Here is an 11,465-nt window from a genome sequence, read left to right as displayed (position 1 = left end):
ACTGTTGAACAATGTCCTTGCAAAGTACGGGGTCAAGCACAAGGTCTCCACTGCTTATCATCCCCAGACGAGTGGTCAAGTGGAGGTTTCAAACAGAGAGATCAAGCAAATTCTTGAGAAAACGGTGAGTGCAAATAGAAAAGATTGGGTCGGAAAATTAGACGACGCATTGTGGGCGTATCAGACAGCATACAAAACTCCCATAGGAGCTTCTCCGTATAGATTGGTGTATGGGAAGGCTTGTCACTTGCCCGTCGAACTTGAGCACAAGGCCTATTGGGCAATAAAGAAGCTAAACATGGATGGGCACTTAGTTGGAGAGAAGAGGTTACTGCAACTTGATGAGCTCGAGGAGTTTCGATTACATGCATATGATAATGCCAAATTATATAAAGAAAAGACTAAGAGGTGGTATGACAAGCACATTCAATATCGAGAGTTCGAGCCAAGGCAAGAAGTTCTGTTGTTCAATTCGAGGTTGAAGCTTTTTCCCGGAAAGCTTAAATCTCGTTGGTCGGGCCCTTTTGTTGTGGTCAGCGTGAAGCCTCATGGAGCTGTGGAGTTGAGAGACATGAGTTCCACTGGCACTTTCTTGGTGAACGGTCAAAGGATAAAACATTACTGGGGTGGTGATTTTGCATGTCACAAGACCTCAGTGGACTTGAAGGATGCTTAAAGGAATGTGTAATCGTCGTGCCACGACGTTAAATAAGGCGCTGGTTGGGAGGCAACCCAACGATAGTAGTAGTGTTTGATTTTGAGCTCTAACTTACTAACAAATGCAGGCGACGAAGGGCATGTGAAAGGACCATCAACCAGGAGCAAAGTAGGTGACAATAAATGCAAAAATAAATGCCCAGGAGAGCATTTCGCGCTCCCTTCGCGCAGAAGTTTGCGAACCTTTCTGCCTGAACTCTAACTGAAATGCGCGAAGTATCGCGCGAACTATAAACTTCGCGCAGCAGTTCGCGAGCCTTTCTGCCTGGGACTCACCATACGCGCGAAGTATAGCGTGAACTATAAACTTCGCGCGGAAGTTCGCGAGACTTTCTGCCTGGGACTCACCATACGCGCGAAGTATCGCGGGAACTACATACATCGAGCACTTGTTCGCGCGCCTGGACGAGCCTCTCAGCCTGGAACTTTTCAGACGTGTTATTTTCTTTTTGTTTTTTGTTTTTCTTTTTGTTTCTTTTATTTTTGTAATTTAAATAGGCTATTGGTTCATACCCCTTCCCCTTTTATTAAACCAAACCCAATACCCCCAAAACACAATCATCTCTCCCAAACAAAAAAAAAACCCCCGAACTCTCCTAACTTCCAGCAGTCATCTCATATCTCACGGGCTCCTTCCCTAAAATCATTAGCAGCATCACCCCACCTTACGAATTCTAACAAGGTATGAGCCTTAGTTTTAGTTTTCTTTATTTTTTTTATTTTTTTTCTCTTTCTATTTTCAGATTTTAAGTTTCTTGTTGTATTTTAAGCCATTAATGTAGTTGTATTTTGTGATTTGGGTTTCAAACTTGGTAAAATATATTGTGGGGTTAGTTTGTTGTAAGTGTGGGGTGGGTAGTACTTGAATTGGGTTATGGATGAACTTTTGTGGGAAGCCTTTGTTGCAAGACCCTTAGAAAAAAAAGCTGTGAGAGCCTACTGCCCACAAGGTGTTTGTGGAAAGGCCTCAATGAGCATGATTATGTAGTTGTGACCAATTTTGCGTGTGAAGTATGAGTAACCGCAACAAGTCACACTACTTTTGTTGGGCTGAGCTAATGTGTCCACGTTTTGCAGGTATTATGGCACCAACGAAAAAGCGCCAAGCCACAGGTCCATCATCAAGCCACCAAAGGGCAGCTCCAACGCGCTCCTATGACATCACCAAATTTGTCTCCCTTGAGGCTCATACCCGTTTTACAAAGAAGGCGGCTAAGAAGGCAATTGCGGAAAGGGGCATCAACATCAAAAGGTCAAGGAACGATGCCCCCACATGTTCAATGAGTTGATGGAGCGGGGTTTGCAAGCTTTCATTGACGAGCCAGGGGAGGCTAATGTAATGGTGGTACGAGAATTCTATGCCAATCTACCCGAGCATGTCAACCATGTGGTCACAGTGCGCCGTAAGGCGATAAATGCTTCCATTAAGGCGATACGCACAGCTTATCAACTGTCCGGCCCTCTGCCTGAGAACACGGACTTTTATGAATATGGGCGCAATCCAACCGATGCCAAGTGGGAGCGCTTCTTTGATGAAATTTGCGAACCAGGAAAAATGGTAGAGTGGCTAGAACATGGAGAGAAGTTCCATTCATCCGTCTTAACTCAAGAGGCGAAGATCTGGCTGTATGTGATCAACAGTCGCCTTATCCCCTCCACAAATACTACGGAGATGAATGGACCCCGGGCGGCGTTGATTTGGTGTTTCATCAAGGGTCTTCCCTTCGACATGGCCAAAGTGATCCACGACGAGATGTTTATCCGATGCCCCCAATGCCAGTATGGTTTCTTTTTCCCATCTTTAGTGACTAGGCTTTGCAGAAATGTGCAGATGCCTGAAAACATTCATGTGGACAGACTGCTAAGAAAAAGCCACAAGATCCGACCTGGCCCAAACACTACGGAGGCAGCCTCAGCAGCCGAGGTAGGTAGAGAGGATGAAAGTGGTTCGGATGCTTCGGAGGAGGAAGAGCAAATGGATGTGGAGGGAGAAACACTGGCTCAAGCGCCCAGAAAATCAGCTGCAGCACTGTCACGCGCAACATCCTCTTCAAGAAGTGCCAGAGTATCCCGGTCCACCACATTGGAACAGGAGGTGGCTGATATACGCACTTCCATGCATGATTTGAGCACTCGTGTGGACACGATAGCTGACCGACAAGTCAAGTCGGAATAGAAGTTCATGGGTTGGCTGCGAGCTTTGGGGCGTGCGTGCAACGTGAACCCCGAAACCGTGTCCGATCAAGAGTGAAGCTCCAGGGAAGTCTCTTTACCTCACTGCTCTTTTCAATTTTAAGTCATGGGGACATGTCTTCTTTTTAAGTGTGGGGTGGGGGATTCCTTCATTGTATGTTGTATATAATTGTACAAATTGCCGGGTTATTTTGTTTGTCTCATGTTGACTTGACAGTTTTTGTTAAGCAGGAGTAGTTTCACTAATTTAAAAAAAAAAATTGAAAAGAAAAATTATAGGCTCTTCCTGATGACGGATCTTTTAGACGACTTTCTTGAGGGAAGTGAGTCTAAAGAAAACGACAAAAAGATTTTTTTTAAATTTTTTTAGGTAGTGTAGCAATTCCCCCTTGGTTTTTCTTTAAGCCGCGGTTCTTTTCCAAGGGTTTAGCTTGAACCGGGCATAGGTAGTTTTTATTTTTGTTTTTTTTTTCTTTTTGATTTGTAGATTAGGGTAATGGGCTACGAGCTATAAAATTGAAAGAGAACTCATAGCGTTGACACACTGGAACACAATAGACCCTAAAGTGTAACGCTTAGTCCTAATTGTTGAATCTCACTGAAAGTGCCTTAATTTGTATGTTTGTACTGAATTGAATGCTTGTAATGGAGTGTCTTGATGAGATAATCTGGAATGAGTCACATGCCATGTGTGGTGAGTATTTGTGTAGTCCATGTATTGTACTTGTGTCTAGAACTTGCCCGGTATGTGAGTTGAAGCGAAAGTTGAGGTGATGCTCGGTTTGAAAAATGATGTTAGGCTTTCTTTGACCTTTTCTGAGCTTAATTGCTTATTACAAATAAAATTTGTCCCTAGTTAACCCTTTTGAGCCTTCAGACTTTTTGTTTGGCACCCGCGTTACAAGCCTATACCTTTTTGTTCTTAATTGACATTGTTTTGATCCTTTTACCTCTTAAAGCACCTTAATTGTGAGAAGAGCGCTAAAAGAAGTAAGAAGGAAATAAGTGTGGGGTTGCTTTTGAGTGGAACCAATAAAAGGATGAAAGGTGCACTTATGTTGTAAACGAATACACCATTAGCAGAAATTGAGTGACAAGAAAAATAAAATGAAAAAAAAGACATGATTACATTGTGTCATGCTCTAGCTAGTGAGAATGAATTAATAGAGTGCTTAAAGAAGGAGGGCGTATTTGTGGGATGATATTGTGTATGAATGAGAAGTGGGTTGAAGAATTTGCGCTGAAATTTTCTCGTGTGATGTGTTAAAGTGCTTAGGGGTTGAGTCACTATTCCTAAATACATCCTACCCGTCTCTTAGCCCACATTACAACCATGAAAAAGTCCTAATTGATTTTGAATCGAACTAGCCTACCTTAGTAGAGATTTGCATTAAGGGCAAGCGTATGGTACCAATTGCATGCATGTGACCTCTTTTGTGAGAGTAAGTGATTTCCTTGATGTATGTGAATATATGAATTGAATGTGGTGGATTGAACTCAGTTTTGTTGATGTAATTGTGAGGGCATATGATTCGTGACGGAAAAGCAAGTCTTGACTTCTGTGCAGAGTATTTTGAGGAAGTGTGAATATTGCATGGCACTTGAGAGTCGACTTTGAGGCTAGGAGTGTTCATTGCTAGGCGTAATACATGTACATTGTTCTAGGTGTAATGCGTTAAAGGAAATGGTTAAGCGAAGGATTCTCTAGAGAATATAGTTGATTGCTCGAGGACTAGCAATGAATTAAGTGTGGGGTGTTGATAATAGGCGAAATCTAGGTGATTTAGCTATTGTTTATGCTTCCGCTTGATTATATTCCGATGACATATTATGGTTAATTGATGAAAAATAGGCTCTAATTGTGATATGTATACATTGCAGGATGAGGAGCCTAAATGATGCTTTCAAGAGGAGATTGGAATGATTTATGAGCAAGAACAACCCCTAGGAGTCGAGTGTGCGCAAGGACGAGACGGAAAAATGGACAAAATCGAGCTACTGAAGCGCGCTAACTTCCAAACTTCGCACAATAGTTCGCAAGCTTTTCTGCCTAAAATCCAAGAGAAGCGCGCGAAGTCACGCGTGAACTCCATACTTCGCACAATAGTTCGCGCGTGTCTGATCCGGAGAAACGTTATTTAGGGGTAAAATTGGAAATCTGGAGAGAAACCCACTTAACCTACATAAAGTCAAGCTCGCCCCAAGGTTAAATTATCAAGTTTTTCATAGTTTAGAGGAGGAGAGAGAAAGGCAAGAGGCAAGGAGGAGTTTTGATCATCAAAGTCTTCTTTTCTTCTTTTGTTTTTGCTGTTTGTGATGAAATTGAACTTGTTTATGATGAACCCTAGTATGAGCAGCTAAGACCCATTGTTTTAGGGTCGTGGGTAAAACATGAATGTTGTTGTTTGAAGTTTAATTTGACAAAATTGGGTTATCATATTGGGTTATTTATTTAATTCTGTTCTTAATTATTTTGCTGAATAGCTAACGGTGAAATACTATCTATGAATCTTCAGTTGAACTCGAAAGTGGGAACTTTAGATTGCATATAGAATTAAATAGAGCAAGTTCTAGAACCCGGGCCTCGGGGAAACGATTTGCAATTGGGATAGACATATACCCAATTGCCTTGTTTGGTTGGAATACGGGAATTGTAAATGCGTTCTTGTTAATCTTAATTCCATAGACATATAGGCATTGAGTTGACTTGAACAGGCGAGTAAGAACTCGACAGATTCTTATGAGTAATATCAACCCTGTCAATCAATAACCTAGATAAATTGATTAGTCATTTTGAGCCAAGGACACAACACAATTGTATTACACCCGTGACCCTGGAATATCTTCTCCTATTGTTCGTTACTTGTGATTGCTATCTATTTGGTTACTTGCTTTGGTTAGATTAATTCTTTATAGTTATGTAGTAAAACAATTACATATCTCTCTTATGAACAATCTCTTGGGTAGATAAAGAAGTTGGGTTTGAATCAGTCAACAGTTGATCATAAGTTTTTGCGGGAACGATACTCTACTCACTACTTTATTACTTGACGATCACGTGCACTTGCGTGGGAGTTTTTGGTCGCAACAGCCATAATTCCACTTTGAAAGCTCATGCTCGCGACATGCCAAACCCATCACTTCAGCAAGACGTGGATTTTGTATAGATATTAAACAGCTTTGATTTCATGCAGAGACCTGACTCTGGTTGGTTTAGTTATTTCAAAAACTTGCCTACGAATTTCTCAAGTTGGTATTTGTAATGAGAGTGCGAGGCTACGACGACCGGGAAGTGCAACTCTAGCTGACTTTAGATATAGAGGAAACTAAAATTTTGGCTAGAAAATCCCCACAGACGGCGCCAAATTGTTCGACCAAAAAGTGTTAAGCTTTTCGTTAAATCTAATTAAATAAGATGATTTTAGATAAATCATAGCCAAAGATAATTTACCCTAGATCTAAGATAGAAAATAAGAGTAAGCAAACATAGCAAACATATGATTTAATATAACATTGATTGAATCCCATTATATAAGAAGAGGATGGTGATTTTCATAACATTAAGCAATAGTGAAGAATACATGGATAAAAAGGGTCACTGATCTTTACAAGGTTGAACCCCATACATTTGATATGATGAGACTAACGATACATATTGAGGATCCGAACTTCTTTGCTTCTTTCTCCTTCGTGGGGAGAGAGAGATGAAGATCCCTCCTCTACTCAGAAAACTTCTTTGTGTGTGGATTTGTTTTAGCCCCTTTTCTTCTTCTTCTCACTTAGTTTATATACTAGGTATTATCCTTTACCCAACGGTCATTATCCAAAGTACCTAGGTCATTTGACTATGTTACTGGTCGACCCTCTGAAATGTCGTAACATCTGATTCGTCGTTCAAGCATTCTGAATACACGTCCTTGGCCGTGGCTGAGGTGCGTGTTGTTATAGTGTTGTATGGATACGACTTCGACCCAAGTGACTTTTTGTCGTTCCTCTTTACGCATATTCTTGTCTGGTCAGATTTTGACCCATACAATTGTGACATACACCCACCTCTTCAACCGAGTCTCACCATTTTAAAAGGAATAAAGCTGGCATGTTAGATGAAATTTTCTGTTGAAGATTTGTGATATTCCCCCTGTGATCGCTACTATGTTAAAACACAAAATTAGAAAGACTGTTAGGAAAAAAAACTGTAAAAATAGTAAACTATAAAAAAATATTCCGAGTCCACAATTTGCTTGTGCGTCCTTAAGGAATTTTAACCCCCTCACACGTTGCCAAGGTAATGGATTAAATCCTTCCAAGATAAAACAAAATAAACCTTCATGCAACAGTGGCAATACAAACTGCAGGATACCAACGAACCCAAAGAACGAAGCAAAATCACACTTATGAATTTAGAAGAGATTCTGCGGAAAAAAATGCAGGATTTTCAGAAGGAAGGAAGTTCTATATATCTTTTTTCAGTGTATGGAAAAAGAATCCATGCCTCAGAATTTATAGGCAATTATCGGAAAAGGTGTGATGCCTGTTCAGGAAAATGTGTCTGTTCAGGAGGGAAATCAACGTTCAGCAAAGGAAGCTTAATTCCGTTAATGAACTGTGGCATTTAATTAATTACTAAATAATTAATTAAATAAATTTTGTCCAAAAATAATCTTATCGATCGATTGACAAATCCAAATCCAAAGCCGAAGCCGAGCCGAGCGAGCGACGACGACGGCGCGAGGGTTCATTCTCTTCAACTCCTTTTAAGAGCTCTAAGAAGTGATCCTATATTTATACACACAATTGTAGTTGTCTTTCACCAATGTGGTACAAAGTTCATGACAAAAGCTCACTTGATTCAAATTTTCATTTCCCTCCATTTTATTTCCCACCATTTCCCAATTCACACTCTTAGAATTTAAAGCCCAATACTTAAAGTCTTTGAAGCCCAATGCTTAAAGTCCAACAATCCCCCACATGAATGGGAATGGCTGTAACAAGAATGATCATAGATGAAAGCTGTGTGATTTGCAAGTAAGGATTAATTGCATCTGGATAAGTAGGTTTCCCTTTGAACTTTCCATAGTGAACATATGTCGTATATACTCGGTCAATCGGTAGATTTGATATCTTTGAACCGTCGAACTTTAGTGTATACCTGGATAGCCATATGTCACACAACCAACCCTTAACCGTCTTTTGGTTCTTATTGTTGTGTTCGTTTCAGCCATGAACACCGCCTGGTTTCATAAGTGCATAGAGAATTGGCCTTACAGAGTTCTCATTGAAGCGGCTTCCACTTCACACTTACATAGGTGATTCCTAAACGTGTAATCCTTTAGATTGACACTATTTGATAAATACCACATCAAACTTAGGTAATCATTAAAGAATGTGTAAAGTTCTATCCTTGTTACTGAACATTGTCTTCATCACGAGAAGGGACCAAAGATTTTACTTTGACAATGTTGAACCGGTCAATCACAACTTTGTTTGAGCTCCTTGAACCTAGATCTCGGAATATCCAAAATTCTAGGTAGAGTTACCGCCATGTTGACTTGTCCTTGGCCATAGTCCCATTCCCTTAGATGATTTCTCAACTCCCTCTCTAGTTAAGCCTTTTGTAAGCGGATCCGCAATATTATCCTTTGATCTTACATAATCAATAGTGATAATTCCACTAGAAAGTAGTTGTCTAACGGTGTTATGTCTTCGTCGTATATGACGAGACTTTCTGTTATACATAACGTTCCCTGCACGTCCTATTGCAGCCTCACTATCGCAATGCATGCATATAGGAGCCAAAGGTTTTGGCCAGAACGGAATGTCTTCTAAGAAATTTCGAAGCCATTCAGCTTCTTCGCCGGCCTTATCCAAAGCTATAAACTCTGATTCCATTGTAGAGCGAGCGATGCACGTCTGTTTGGAAGACTTTCAAGATATTGCTCCTCCACCAACAGTAAAAACATATCCACTTGTGGACTTTGTTTCTGTTGAACCGGTTATCCAATTTGCATCACTATATCCTTCGATAACCGCATGATATTTATTGTAATGTAAAGCGTAGTCTTGGGTATATTCCAAATATCCCAGAACTCGTTTCATTGCCACCTAGTGATGTTTGTTGGGATTACTTGTGAATCGACTAAGTTTACTTATTGCACAAGCTATATCAGGAAGTGTACAATTCATGATATACATTAAGCTTCCCAATACACGAGCATACTCCAATTGAGACATGCTTTCACCTTTATTCTTTATAAGATGATGGTTTAAGTCAATTGGAGTTCTTGCACTTCTAAATTCCAAGTGTTTGAATTTTTCAAGTACCATTTTCACATAATGTGATTGGGACAAAGCTAGACCCTGAGGAGTCCTCTAGATTTTAATTCCTAGAATTACATCGGCAACTCCTAAGTCTTTCATATCAAACTTACTAGCAAGCATACGCTTAATAGCTTGAATGTCGGCAATGTCTTTGCTCATTATTAGCATATCATCAACATATAAGCAAACAATGACTATATGATTTGGAACGTTCTTAATGTAAACACACTTATCACATTCATTAATCTTAAAGCCATTTGACAACATTGTTTGGTCAAATTTCGCATGCCATTGCTTGGGTGCTTGTTTTAGTCCATAAAGGGACTTAACAAGTCGACACACCTTCTTTTCTTTTTTCGGAACCACAAACCCTTCAGGTTGGTTCATGTAAATTTCTTCCTCTGGATCACCATTTAAGAAGGCTGTTTTTACATCCATTTGATGGATTTGAAGACCATACAAGGCGGATAACGCTATTAGCATCCGAATGGATGTAATTCTTGTTACTGGCGAGTATGTGTCAAAATAGTCAAGACCTTCTCGCTGTCTAAATTCTTTGACAACAAGTCTTGCCTTGTATTTGTCAGTAGTACCATCGTCTTTCATTTTCTTCTTGAAAATCCATTTAGAACCCAATGTTTTATTACCTGGAGGAAGATCAACCAATTCCCAGGTATGGTTGCTCAATATGGATTCTATTTCACTATTGATAGCTTCTTTCCAATATTGTGCTTCTAAGGAAGACATTGCTTCCTTGAAGGTACGAGGCTCATTTTCTAGCAGGAAAGTCAGAAAATCTGGACCAAATGAAGTAGATGTCCGTTGACGTTTACTTCTTCTCGGATTTTCCTCATTAGGCATACCATCTATTATTTCCTCCCGAGGTCATTTTGACTTTTGGTAGGTCAATTCACTTTCCTTTTTATACGGATAAATAGTTTCAAAGAATTCAGCATTATCTGATTCTATTATCGTATTAACGTGAATCTCAGAATTTTCTGATTTATGAACCAGAAAACGATATGCCTTGCTATTGGTTACATATCCAATAAATACACAATCAACCGTTTTTGGACCTATCTTACACAATCAACCGTTTTTGGACCTATCTTAACCCTTTTAGGTTTAGGAACTTGTACCTTAGCTAAACACCCCCAAACTTTGAAGTATTTCAAGCTGAGCTTCCTTCCTTTCCATTTTTCATAAGGAATGGACTGTGTTTTACTATGAGGTACACAGTTGATTATTCGGTTAGCTGTAAGTATAGCTTCCCCCCACATGTTCTGTGGTAAACCAGAACTTATCAACAACGCATTCATCATCTCTTTCAACGTTCGATTCATTCTCTCCGCAATTCCATTAGATTGTGGAGAGTAAGGGGCAGTTGTTTGGTGAATAATGCTATTTTCCAAACATATTTCTTCAAAAGGAGATTCATATTCGTCACCCCTATCACTTCTTATCATTTTGATCTTTTTGTTTAGTTGTGTTTCAACTTCACTCTTGTATTGCTTGAAAGCATCAATTGCCTCATCTTTACTATAAAGTAGATAAACATAACAATATCTCGTGCTATCGTCAATAAAAGTAATAAAATACTTTTTCCCACCGCGAGATGGTGTTGACTTCATGTCGCAAATATCTGTGTGAATTAAGTCTAAAAGACTTGAATTCCTTTCAACGGACTTATAAGGATGCTTAGCATACTTTGATTCCACACATATTTGACATTTAGAATTAATACAATCAAATTTTGGCAATACTTCTAAATTTATCATTTTTCGCAATGTTTTGAAGTTGACGTGACCTAAGCGTGCATGACATAAAGTGTTTGACTCAAGTAAGTAAGAAGAAGCATTAACTTTATTGATAGGAACTGCTATTATATTTAGCTTAAAAAGGCCCTCATTCAGGTAACCTTTTCCTATATACACATCATTCTTACTTAGTACAATACTATTAGAAACAAAAATACATTTGAATCCATTCTTGACAAGAAGTGAGGTAGACACAAGATTCTTGCGAATTTCTGGAACATGGAGAACTTGGTTTAGAGTCACAATTTTTCCCGACGTCATCTTCAACGCAATCTTGCCAACTCCTTCAATTTTGGCTGTAGACGAATTTTCCATGAAAATTGTCTCGTCGGGTCCTGCGGGGGCATAGGAAGAAAATAACTCCTTGTTAGCACAAACATGGCGGGTGGCTCCAGAATCAATCCACCATTCTTTAAGATT

The sequence above is a fragment of the Nicotiana sylvestris genome, chromosome 12 (genome assembly GCF_000393655.2).
Source record: "Nicotiana sylvestris chromosome 12, ASM39365v2, whole genome shotgun sequence".
Lineage (NCBI taxonomy): Eukaryota > Viridiplantae > Streptophyta > Magnoliopsida > Solanales > Solanaceae > Nicotiana > Nicotiana sylvestris.
This window is presented reverse-complemented; position numbering follows the sequence as displayed.